The 13,218-nt window shown below is 39.0% G+C and overlaps 1 protein-coding gene across 2 annotated transcripts in view; it reads right to left on the reverse strand.

Annotated features, from left to right (window-relative positions):
* Nucleotides 1-12,383, reverse strand: part of LOC116320508 (zinc finger protein GLI2-like) — a 94,823-nt gene extending 82,440 nt beyond the window's left edge. The window contains exons 1-2 of one of the 2 annotated variants that reach the window (XM_039606244.1): nucleotides 12,368-12,383; nucleotides 10,423-10,876 (exon numbers count right to left, since the gene is read on the reverse strand). The gene's annotated coding sequence lies outside the window, so the exon portion shown is untranslated. Of the gene's footprint in view, nucleotides 1-10,422; nucleotides 11,195-12,367 lie in introns of those variants that run through there. The other variant, XM_039606243.1, reaches the window with a different exon arrangement.
* Between the last annotated feature and the right edge of the window lie 835 nt (nucleotides 12,384-13,218).

A 13,218-nucleotide genomic window follows, 5' to 3' on the forward strand; every position in this document is an offset into this window, starting at 1 on the left:
TGGCACATTCAGAAGACAGACCTCTGACCTTTTGGCTCCAACAACAATCTGGCTGCTGTAGGTTGCAGACTTTGATGAACCTTCAGTTCACTGAGTTTGTCAGTGACCAAAAGTCAATTTACTGCCTCTAGTGAAAAAGCAGGGAGTCTGACTGACAGGTGTGCCTGCTGTCTTCAGGATGAATCAGAGTAACAGGTGTGAGAGGACAGCAGTGGAGCCTCATGGGAAGCTCCTCACCACACACAAACCTCTTTTAGTTGAGGTGATAAATGAGGCACGTAATGGCAGCCTTTCACGCCTACAGCCCTCTGATGTGTCCTCGCAAATCATTATTAGTCAAGCTTAACATTTGCTGTTCACACATTTAGCTGTGTAGGGCTCTGAGAAAACATTAGTCTCTAAGAGTCACAGTTCTTGGCCTAAAAAGGGGATTCATTACTTGGGAAATTGTTATAAAGACACAAAGGCAGAAATACCAATTGCTAAACTTACAAATATGACAGTTAATTAATTTTATAATGTAAACTTCTAACATGATTCAGAATTTTCTTATGTTGATGAAATTATTTGTATTCTCTCAACAATGCATTAAAAAAAGGAAATAGAAATGCATAAGAGGAACTGACAGCAAGGCAGTTGTAGGCTGCGCCAACCTGAGGTGTAGTTACACTTTCAGGGACGTGCATGTCAGGTTAATCTAGATCTATGTAACACTGTAGGGTTTTAGGAGGGCTTACAACGTCCCTACAGTATAGATTCAACACATTAGTCTGTCAGTCACCAGCTAACACCACCTAACTTGATTGGTAAAACAAATATACCTACTAATTAATTGTGAGCATCGCACTTATAACTTATTCAAATTTCACTTAATAAAACCTGAACTGAACTTTTTTCCCTGCAGTTCCAAAGATACAATTAGTTAGTTTCATAGTGACACAAGTTGCAAAAGTGACCATATTAGGAAAAAAGGGAAGTTATCAGCTAATGCTTGCTAGCTTTGTTAGCTAATTAGTGTTGAATGACAGATTAATAAAATACCAAAATTTCACTCACTAACTTTAACCAAAATCCTTTTTTTCCCCATTCAATTTTTACATCAGGTCTATCTCTTGCTAGCTTAGTAGAATCAGTAAATTAAAAGTGGCCATATTTGGATGAGATGATGGAGTACTAAGTCATCAGGTGATGCTGGCTATTTAGTCAAAAATATTGGCTAAGAAGTGCTGAAGAACTGCCAAAGCACTAATGCAATTTTCTTGATAAAAGATGAGCTTGCACCCTACCCTTTTTTCTCTGTAGCTCTAAAGACATACGATTAACTTGACTTGCTTTAGTAGCTAATAACTTATAGCTAGTAAAGTTAGCTAATAACGTTATCTAGCACGATTTCTGTGGTGTAACTGGAGCTGGGAGGTCACATGTGTTTTTTTAATTCCTCAAAAAGTCTAAAAAGTAAACTATGGTGAAAATTAAATGGTGAGCATGGCAGTGAGCAAAAGCATCAGTGAATTTACTCGTGGAAGTATCTAACAACCACGTTAGCAAGTCAACAGTTCAGTCAGTGGGGTAATTAAGCGTGGCCTCCCACTGTTGTCTGTGGGTCCTTTCAAAAACCTCACAATGACTCATTTGAGTGGAAAAGCCCAGAAAGAGAGCCCTGCAATGGGGTTATTTAACGGAAAAACAGCTTCAGAGCGTCCCTCCCCCAATTTCTGCAGAGTCATTGTGAGGAAATCAGCGGCTGTTTATCCTGCCAAGTCATCCTTTTCCCTTCACTTTAAATCACAAACACAGCAGTTTGTTTAACTAACACATCTGACTTTAATTTTCATGGCTTTCCTGGTCGCAAACGTGCAGTTTTTAACTGTTTACCTCGTCTAAATCATGCACAGTCTGCACAACCTGTGTTTTTTTTTTCTTTCTGTGCTCGCTTCAGCTCTGAAATTTCAAAGCAAGTCACCTGAGAGAAACACCTTTGCCACTGTGTAAATTAACTAACAGCCGCTGACACACAGGATATATCTTCCTCCTGTGGAGGGCCATGACTTCTAGAAATCAAAGGGCCTGCGGTGGGAGGGTATTCCCTGCGTCCGGGAAACAAATGCCTCTCCTTTCTAGGTGTACTCGAGTACAGTTTGGCTCATCAGCCGGCGTCTGCCTGAATTATTAGAGCAGCTCTTGTCAGGCAAACAAATGACTCTGTCTCGACTCAAAAGGTCACAGCGCAGTGGAGTAAAATCACAGAGCACGCAGTCAATTCCTCGGAGCGGTACCCCCTTTTCCAAGGGCCACTTGCTGGAATTTATGGCTGGGGCCTACACCTATTCTCCCTTGAATAATAGCTATCCCGTAAAAGAAGCCGGGGTCGGTGGCAAGTCTAAAATAAAATAAATAGAAGGGGTGGTTGTTTACTGTGTGAAAGCACAAACAGAGGCTAACGGTGACATTTGGATTTATACCGAGGAAACGTCCCCCGCGAGGCCTCCATTTGTCCCTCAGCTGATGGTAAACAGACTCGGACCATCAGCCAGGCTGGATGTTTCTCCGTGAGATTCCCCTCAGAGGAGGATGTTCAATATCCTGTAGCTGATCTCCTCCTGCCCTCGCCAACAGCAAACAGATGTGGCAGCCGAGTTCAGAGGAGAAAGCCGCATGGCGGGATGAATGGATGCCTCCCACCTGAGTGCCATGGCATGCCCTGACCTCACTTTTATGTTGTTTTTGAGGCGGCTCAGAGCTTTCTGCGAGGCTCGTAGGAATTCAGAGCACTCATGTTATTTCAAAGCTGGAAATAAAACCCACATTTTACCTGAAAGAAAATGTTTTAAATAGGTACGAAAAAATCATACATATACACCAAGAAGGACATGTTTCATACACTACAACCAGGAGTCTGGACCAGCCGCCTGTCCCACATGGTGATATGAGCACTGAAAGTTTAACAAAAACGCTCTCTCTGAAGTCTCTGCTCAGCGTTACTGCAGTAAAATTGGTTTGGTTTTAGTTTCTTTATAGAGCTTAAATGTGTTTATCAGCCATTAAACCATTCAAATTAAAATATTTCCATTTCCTGTACTACTGTTGAAAAATGCTGTAAATGTAATTAAAAAGCATCAAATTTCAACCCATCACTACGAGGGCCTGTACCTGGGAAAATGTATTCATGTGATGATGTTAAAACTTATGATGCATTCAAATCACCTGATCGTCAAAACTTTTTCCATGTTTTTTTAATTTGACATTTTCTGTTACGGGACAAGAAAAAGCAGAAAAACACATGATAAAAGCTTTTAATCAAAGCTACCAATTAAAATATCAAAATAAAACTTTAGAGACATTTAAAGTAATTAACCAAGAAGTCCCCATGTTTTGTTACCTTTTTCTTTTTTTATGGCATTTTTTTTATTAAATTGCTTATTTATTATTAATAAATACAAACTGCCATTTCATTATTTACATCATAATAATATTTTATTACAATTAGATACAAATTTAAATATTTATAGATTTTCTAATTCTAACAGTTTATCTTAACTAAACCATACTTTAGTTTTACTTATAACACAATAATATTATAGAACACAACTTTGAAATTCTTTTTTTAATCTTAATCAAAACTGTATTTTAATATACTATATTTTTAATGAATAAAAATGTATGAATTATTTTTAATCTGTGTGTTTGACAGTAGAGCTTTGTGATGTCTGACTGGTGTTTTGTATTCTCCTTACCTGTTCTGTTTAAAATTCTTTAATATTTTTTTCTGTAAGTATTTTAAATCTCCTCAATAATTCAATAATAACAAAACTCACCCAGTCATCTCAGACACAGAAGTGAAAATGAAACACATAAACAGGGTTAATGTGTTATTTACTTTATCAATTAGATGATCAATCAGGAAGATATTTCTTTCAGCTTGTGCTGTGTTTGAATTTGAAGTTTCTGTTTTATTGTAATTGAATGTATTTGGGTTCATTTAGATAAAGAAGCAGAGCTTAGACGTTCTCACTTCTTTCCCTACGTTTAATTGATTAATCTGGATTTTAAAGGGTCAGACACTTCCAGCTGAAATTAACTGAAATTCTTATTTTTAATTGTAATCCCAAAAACATTAAACATCAAAGTTGAAAAACAAATGCTCAAATATCCTGTTTGATAGTTTTGGTTCTAATTCAAGTGTCTGTAATGCAGCTGTCTCCAAAGCAGGGATTATCTATCAGCCCTGCCTTACAGTGGATCTATTCTGCTCATTTGCAGATCCACTGAATAGCTTTGCATGATTCACAGCTTAAAATAATACTGCTGTAAATTACTGGATCAAGTCACAGTTTACTTGAGTCCTGCATGTGTTTCAGGTTTGATTCCTGACACTTAATCCCGTTACCCTGAGTAAAACACCTAAAGTGTCTCCCTTCTTCTTCTTCTCTGCCTCTTTTTTATTAGGTTACACTCTGAAGGACCGCCTGAGCGTGCCGATGGCGTCGAGTCCACGCTGGCCGATCGCTTTGATCCCTGACCCCCAGCCAAATGGTCCGTCTACAGCACGGCCTCTTGCTGTTTTACAGCCTCACTTTGGACCGCAGACTTCCTCCTCGCTGCCTGGGTGGATCTACAGTAAATCCTAAACTTTGGTGATTGTGGAACAGTTCTAGTATTTTCCATAGTGACACACAATTGCTGCACAGCTCAATAAATAACTAATATAACAGTTACATTATCTACAACAAATAAAGATTTGGTTGGATATATCATGGATATTACAGCAGTACAGATTTACATCAAACTAAAGGCCTCATAGTCTGAATGATGAATCATAATTTCTTTGTTGACTAGAGTCTGTATAAGTCTGTTTTTGCTGTTTTGAATGAGCAGTTATTTATTTTAATTACATTTTTACTCATTGAGCTCCTTTATTTGATTTTTTACTTTAACTGAGCTCCTTTCTTTTGAGTAGTTTTTACATCATTCACCCTTTTTTTTGCTTATCTTATCTTATAAGGTGAGCCAGTGTCTGCGCATCTGCAAGCTGCTTTGCAACCCACACCCATCCCCACCTCATCCTTGAATGCTTTTTCTGACTAGTTGTCCATATACGGTCATGTTGAGTTTGACAACCCAACCAAATAAATAAATACTACTGATGGAAACACCACCCTTATTTTGACTCTAGATGTCGTTACTAAACTCTTTTAAACTCTGCACTCTTACATTTTCATTCTTAATGAGTGTTAGAAGTACTACTGTTCAATACTGTGACATTATAGCGAGCAAACTGCTGTGTGACCAGAGCAACCTGCAATAGAGCTAGAGGACAGGATGTTAAAAAGGATCCAGTGAAGCTCAGACAAGGACTGGTTTTGTGTGTGGATGCTTCTCACTTCATAAAGATGTTTTTTAAAAATCTAAAAAAAAAGTGGAAGTGTAAATCCAATCAGTGAGGATTCAGATGGATGGAAAGATAGTCTAAAATGTAAATAATTATCCAAGATATGATACTAAGGAAGGAATGTAAAGGAGGTGAAAAAGTGAATAAACTGGAGACTGAATAAAAGTCCAAAGTTTCATGAATAAATTATATCAAACTAAATAAATTCAATATGTTTTTCCCAAAAAGGAGAAAAGTCTTCACAGTTGAATTATTTAAGTGTTATGAAGGTAACATTTGACCCACATGAACTTTCAGATTTATGTCCATAAAGATCAAAGCAGGAAAAGGTTATTCATGTACATAATTTTCTCTTTTGCTGCATCTTTAAAAGGCACATATTACCTGTTAGCAGTGGTCACGGCAGGCTTAAAGTAAACTCAGACGACGACGACGATGATGATGATGGTTTCCCTGTCAGCTTTTCTCTCCTTACGTTTGGTTTAACTTTTGTTGGTCAGGTTTACTTTCACTAACAGTAACATAACATGTTTTCAACAACTTGATTAATGTTATTTGACTTCTCTAGTGTCTAACTTCTCCACTCTGTAACGCACTGCAGCCTAAGAAAACACCAGCCATCAGAAAAGTGCTGCAAAAGCAAAGAAACACAAACACGAAAAAAAGAAAACCTCACAAAACACAACAGAACAGTTTTTGGGGAGATAATAAGCTGACGGACCAGCTGTGGAAGTGACAAGCTAACACTAAACGGCTACAACACTGATGAATCTTCTGCTCCTCATAAGCGCGCCTCATATTTTGGTTTCTGTCACTTCTGTGTCCCCAAAATCATTAATTTTTGTTTCCTAATACAGTAAATTCAGATTCAGTAGATTCCTATTCTTTTATGTATTTGTTAGGAAAGCGTTTTGAGTCAAGCCTGATGTGATAACACAGATAAGAAGTGTCCTTCCCACAGCAAGAATTAAAGCTTGGTACCAGTTCATGGTAAATGAACTGGTTCTCATATAGCACTTTTCTACTTTCTATACTGTATAGCACCTGAATCCAAAGTATCGGTATTAAAGAATAATTAGAAGTAGTTGGGTGGATGCCTCTTTAATCAGCTCCTGCTGAACCAATGACTGAGGATGAGCTGTTGAGTTTATATGCCAGGTAAAGGTGCACATCACTGCTATCCTACTAGTTGAATGACAACATTTGCAAACTTTAAGACCTTTAAGATGGTGTCGACTGCACGGTTTGGAGTTTGATGTGGTAGCGGTGCAAAGTGTGCAAAGTGCTGCATGAAGGAACTTTTAGTGCTCTCCCCAAAGAGTTTAAATCGACACCTCCTTCTGATGCTTTTGCTGTGTAGTAAACATGATTAGTAAATAGGAAAGTTCATCAGTTTTTATCTATTCAGAGCTAACGGGCCTTTAGTGAATGTGGACCAGGCATCATCCTGAGAGGAGGTTTTTGGTCGCTTGGTCAGAGCAGAGCTGATACCTGCAGAGCCTCCTGGGAGATGAAGTCTATCCCCGACCCCTCACAGGTTCTTGTCTCAGAGTTTTGGGGGTGTCCGGGGGGGGTTGGCAACCACGTACAAACGCTACTGAGGGGTGACTGATTGCTAAAGAATCCCAGAAGCCCTGCGGGGACGCCATGTGTTAAAGAAGTTGGAGTATTTAAAAGAAAGTGTTTTTTTCTGTCAGCTGATGTAGTTTGGCAGCTTTTCAGAGCTTGTTTTAAGGCGAGGAAGGATGCAGCGTTTCCTTAACGTGTCAGCGCGTCATGGCGGGTGTCTATCCGCGCAGCGAGGAGCATCCTTCACATCCGCCCTTCAGATCAGCTCGCCGTCCCTGCAGGAGTTAATTAAAAGAAGCATCAAAGCTGATCCTGAAGAGCAAAGAGGAGGAAGTACAGGCCCCCGGCGGACCACGGCGACCTTTGATTTCTGCCGGTCCTCCGAGTGTTTTTCTACATGTGCGTGCTGTCAACACGTTCTGTGACGGCCGCGTTTCCTCTGTGGGAGGAAGTTTTCTCGTGTCGTGGAAGAGCAGCGGGGCGAGCTTCAGAGTCAATGTTTGTAGATCTGAGAGCGACTGAGAGACTCTTTATTCCTGCAGCTTGTCCCCACGAGCGGCTGAATAATCCTCCCCTCGTTTGACCCGCTGGGGTCGGCAAGGAAAGCAAACAGCCACTTAAAACCAGCAGAGTGAGCAGGGGAGGATCAACTAAAACCTGAGCACAGTTTACCTTTCGAGGGTTAACTGTTGCCTGAGACAAGCTCTCAGAGACTGAAAAGATGTTTTCCTTTCTCTGAACAACGATCTAAAACCCAAAGATTGTCCGATTCTGGTTATTGAAAACATGAGCAAAGCTGATCACATCCAAAACAAGTTCTTCTCTGCAACGAAAACAAACAAAAAACCAAAGGTTTGAATTGTTCAACAGACTGTTTAATCAGCGTCCTCCAAAGTCCTCACAGCCTAAAAACCACCAAACAGCTCTGAAAGGAAAAACTGAAAGGAAGCTCTGTCCACAGATTCTTCATCATTCTGGCTTTAAATGTTTAATGTGACTGATGAATCAAGATAACTACGTGGACCTATTTATGGGGAAAAGGCCACCATAAACTTAAAGGGACAAGAAAAGCAGGTAAAGCTGTTTATTGATGAGTCAGGGAGTGATTTTCAGGAACAAATGACACAAAAATCTGTAAAATCTCAGAAGGTTTTAGGGACTTTGGGGGGAAAGAAAGGCTGTTTAGATGCTTTAAGGAAATTTGCAGATAAATCAGGGGTAGAAATGATTATTAGGTCAGGAAGAAGCTGCAGGTTAATTAGAGTTTCTAAGGCCTGTGACGTGGACGTTTCTCTTTTCTCGGAAAGCAAAAGCAAAATATTTCTCGAAAGCACAGAGAAATAAATCTCTGACTGCACAAAAACATGCTGTATCTGAATGACAGACATAAGAAAATGTTCCGGACGTGTCAGTGAAGCTGCTGGAATCTGTTTAATGATTCCTGTTTTCAGGGAAAACGACACAAAAACGCCTGAACATGTGCCGCTTTCATGCAGCAGAAATGACAGAGCAGGTCTTTTAGCAAAAATATGTGAAACAGAAGCCGACCGCTTTCAGTTAATAAACAGATTTCAGCGACAGATCCAGATGTTTCAAACAGCTGAGAATCAGAGCGGTTCGTTTTCAGCCCGAACTGCTTCAGTTCTTCAACATGAAGTCAAAGCACCAAAAAAAAAATCAGCGGACGGAGCTTCACGTCAGCTTTAATTAATAAAGATGGGAAAATCTTTGAGTTTCTCTGCGGTTTTTAGGTTTTCTACGAGTTTATTTATTTTCCCTTAAACTCCTGAAGTGTTTCAATTTGACTGAAGCCCAAAAGGAGACAGAGAGAGGCAGGAGGAGGAGAAGCAGGCTTTATCTTCACTTTCAGCCCCTCGTTAAAGCCTACAAAAAAAACAATCATTGCATCGCTGATTTATCTGCACTTTCAACATTTTAATCTCAGTTAATTCACATCATACTGATTTTATTTTTCCAACACACTCCTAAAAAAATCCTGCTCAGATTGCTCTCATTTAGGAAGAAGGAAAGCAGCACATATTATCCTGGAACAAAAAACGACTCCCGACTCGTCAGTGAACGGCTTTAGCGACACATCTGGATGTTGTTCTCACTTTAAAGCGTGACCTTTGATTCAGGTGCGAAACATCTGCAGCAGCTGAGAATCGGAGCGTTTTGAAGATGGCAGAGTGGCGGCTAACTGGTGCAAATATTCGCTCAAAATAACAAAAAGTTTCAAGCCAAAATCATAAAGGATGCAAAGATGGAAGATTTGCTTCTTTTCTCAAAAGTGGAGTTTCTTTATGGTTCGTAAGGCCCGTAGAGGATGCTGATCTAATAAAGGTCATTTTGAGTTTCTGTGTCTGAAACAAGCAGGAGCTGTAAATCTGTGCGTTTAGTTTGGTGTTCAGACAATTAAAAAAGCCTCTTTTCAGGCATTTTTCACTTTTAAACAATCAAATGTGTTTTTCAGCTCTCAGGTCAGGTTGTCCACAGTGTGTTTTTTTCTGTGCTAAACGGTGAATCTGCTTCTCTCCCTCCAATTCCCTCTTCTGCTTTTCATCCCCCTGAAACCCACCAGGAGCGATGCCCCGGGGCCACACGGCGTAATTGCTGCGGACTTGTTGTTTTGTGGAATAAGAGACTTTTGAGGCCTCACAGCGGGGTGTTCCCCCCCCCCTCACTCGCCTCAATCTTTTTCTCCCCCCCTCCTCCTTCCCGAATCCCTCGTTTTCCCCCAGTTTTCTCTTTCACTTCTTCCAGCCTCGGTCAGGATGAAAGTGGACGTCCCCGTCCGCCGTCGCCCATGCCCATGTCATCCTGAATAAAGTAAAGGGGGGCCCCCCATTATTTCCTCCCATCTCTGCACCCCTTCCTCCTCCTCCTCCTCCTCCTCCCTGACTGCTGGAACTCTTCATCCTGCACAATGGAAATGCACTAAAACTTTTTTTTCTGATGCAAATTAATGCAACCGGCCTTTCAGGATTCAAATAAAAAAAAAAAATCTGTTGTGGACTGGAGCTGAGGGAGGAAAGGAGGTGTCAGTGCGCCTCATGTTTGTCTGAGGCCTTCAGGAAGCCTCCATCAGAACATTTTTTAAATTCATCTGATTTTGAGGCTGTAAAAAGTGCCAGCAATGTAAAGGAAAAGCTCGGACAGCATCTTAAATATCAGGTTGCACATTCCTGGAATTCCTGCTTCCTTGCAAACCTTCAAACATCACCTGGAATAAAAGCTCCCAAAGTGTCTTCTTCTACCGTTTCTCACCTCCTCTTGTGCCAGAAAATGATCAAGTATTAAAATCAGATGATTTTTTCAAAGCAAATTTAAGTAAAAATACTCTGAAATTAATTTTAAAAATATAACTGATAGAAAATAAAGCAAGTGTGATATTTCAACTGATTTAAAAGTTGCAGACTGCGCTCTGCTCTGACTGAGCACATGGCCGACCAGCGGAGACTCACCCGAGCTTCTCCTCCTTCTCCTCAGTCTTCTGCTCTCTCCTTCTGTCCTTCCACTCAAACTTTTCCTCTCATCTAAGACCCCCAGCGCTTGAAATCCATGTGCGGTGCACGCAGACACGCGGAGGAGTGCGCGCCTCGGGTGGAAAAGTATCCGCAGAAAGATGTCCGAGCGCACGCCCTGAGTGGGACTCGCAGCAGCAGAGGAAGACTCCGATCAGCTCTCCACGCGCCAGCAAAGTTTGGAAGAGAGGAGGAACTTTTTTTTCTGTCCGGGGATGCTGCGGAGCGTCACTCTGGATGGCTTCACCGCCCTCCCCTCTCTCTCTCTCTCTCTCTCTCCTCCCTCTCTCTCTCTCTGATGGGACGGACAGACCTCCTCTTCATCACCTCAGAGGAGAGGAGTGACTCTGACTCCGCGCTCACAGCAAACCTCAGAACTTCCCAATAACTCAGACTGAAACAGAGAGATTCAGGTTACCTCAGAGTCATCAGAGTCGTGTTCGGCTCACTTTACATCAGTTTGATGTTTAATATTAGTGCAAAACTCTGTGTGTGTGTGTGTGTGTGTGTGTGTGTTTGCAGGTGTCCTATTTACAGCCACTCGGCGCAAAAAAAAAAAGCGCCACATAACAGCGCGTCTCCGAAAAAATGAGGTTTGCGAACACGATCTCAGTTTTTGAAGGTGAATATTTCAAACACACTCCGAGTGTTTCTGTGTGTGTGTGTGTGTGTGTGTGTGTGTGCTGTCCTCAAAGCTGGACTCAGGCTCCTGACTGAGAGTTTTACTTAAACTTAGTTTTCCTCTGATGGCTCAGTAGCGGAAGGAGAACACGCACAGGTGCATTTCAGTGTGACACTGACACCTGGCGGTGGCTGCCTGCCACTGCACGACGAGCGTCGCTCATAACAGACGCACGAACATGAAGACAGTAAAATGTAGTGAATAAATAAACAAATAAATGAAATGACTTTCTCTTTGTTAGAAACACAATTATAGAAGAACAGAATAGAATAGAATTGCCCTTTATTGTCAATGTATATGTGCTCCGTGCCAAATGTAAAGGAGTAGAAAAAAAATTAAGCATAGATAAAATAAAATAACCTTCTCATATCAAAGACATAGAGATATTAAATAATTATGAATTAATGTATTCATTAATAATTAAATAATCATTTAATTAATCAATTTAAATGACTTTCTGATTAAAAGACACCGAAATATTAAATAAAATTAATGTTTTATTTTATAGTTAAAGTTAAATCACTTTGACTTTAATCTTAGGCATAACAGTAACACCAATAATAAAAATCTATGTTGTACATATATTAATAATGATGACAACAGTGGTTTATTATTGTGTAATTATGTTAACAGTGAAATAATATTTTATTATTTATTGATAATGACTATTATATTTATTATGTACTATTTTTATTATACATTTAATTTTTTCTTAATAGTAGTAGTAGTAGTATTGTTATCCAGCAGAGGCTCTAATTGTTTTATTTGTACACTTTTTATTTTGTTTAATAATAATTATTACTATTTTTAAAGATGTACTGTGTTTTATAATCACACAGTTTAATAGGTAAACATTATTGCTATTCTTTATTTTGTATGATATGAATAACAGGAACAATAATAGTATTTTAGGTAACAATGCAATCATAACACAAATTTGTATTTTCTTTTAAGATTTTAATTTTTGAGTATTGAGTATTATTAGAGTACACATTTAATTATTCTTACATGTTTTACACCATTTTAATTAACAAAAAATATAAAGTTAGGAGTAATGCAGACAGTTTTGGATTACATGGAGATTTCTGGAAAGACAGAAGAAGAGAGAAGAAAAAAAGAAGAAAAAAATTAAAGTGTATTAATTAATCTTATAAATGACTGACAGCAAACAGGAAGTAAAGCAGAGGCGCTGAAGTATCTGACCGTAAACAGACAAGTATGAACCCCACGTGTCCTTCACCATGATTGTTCTTCACGGACACTCATTTTATCTTTACAAATAGCTGGGACCAACACTTGTGTTGTGACAGCGCCCCTGAGTGGACAAACTGTGTGACTACAACAAACACAAGGTGAATACAAGGTGTTTCTGTCCTTCAGCTTATTGTTCATTGATCATAAAAGGCTAAAACGAGTATTTCCGTACACCAAATGTGGTAAATGTGATTGTGCGTGACTTTGGGCCACTCTTGTCTACATACAGACATTTAATCAGACTCAGTTCATATCATGTCAATGGCTGAATAACAATAAAGCTGAGTCTAATCACAATTCTTTAGCTCTGGTTATTGCAGCTTATCACCAAACTAAAGTAAAAACCGTATAAGTAACTAGAATAAATATGTTTAAATCTTAAAAAACTAAGTACTAAATATGTTAAATAAAAATGAATCTAAATCTGCTGCCTGAAATCACATCAAATCAGAAATATATTTTTACATATTGTAAATAAAGTCATGTTTATAATCATTATAAATACATTTCAGTTATTTAGTGAATGAAAAAAGTGAAGAAATAAAAGTAACTGAAAATTTTATCAGTTATATTTGATAATAAATTAAAATGTCTGAATCTATCTACATCTACCCAAACTTCCCCTTGTGGGACAATTAAAGGATTATTCTATTCTATCTATCTATTTATCTTTTGTGTAGATAAATCTGTATTTTAGTAGGTAAACAGTAAGTGCATTAATAGAGAAATTACCAAGAACAAAAGTAAAAACAGTAGAAAATACAATTGTATAAAATAAAAATATATGTTTATTAATTTCA

Source organism: Oreochromis aureus, linkage group 23, assembly GCF_013358895.1.
Source record: "Oreochromis aureus strain Israel breed Guangdong linkage group 23, ZZ_aureus, whole genome shotgun sequence".
In the NCBI taxonomy this organism is placed as follows: domain Eukaryota; kingdom Metazoa; phylum Chordata; class Actinopteri; order Cichliformes; family Cichlidae; genus Oreochromis; species Oreochromis aureus.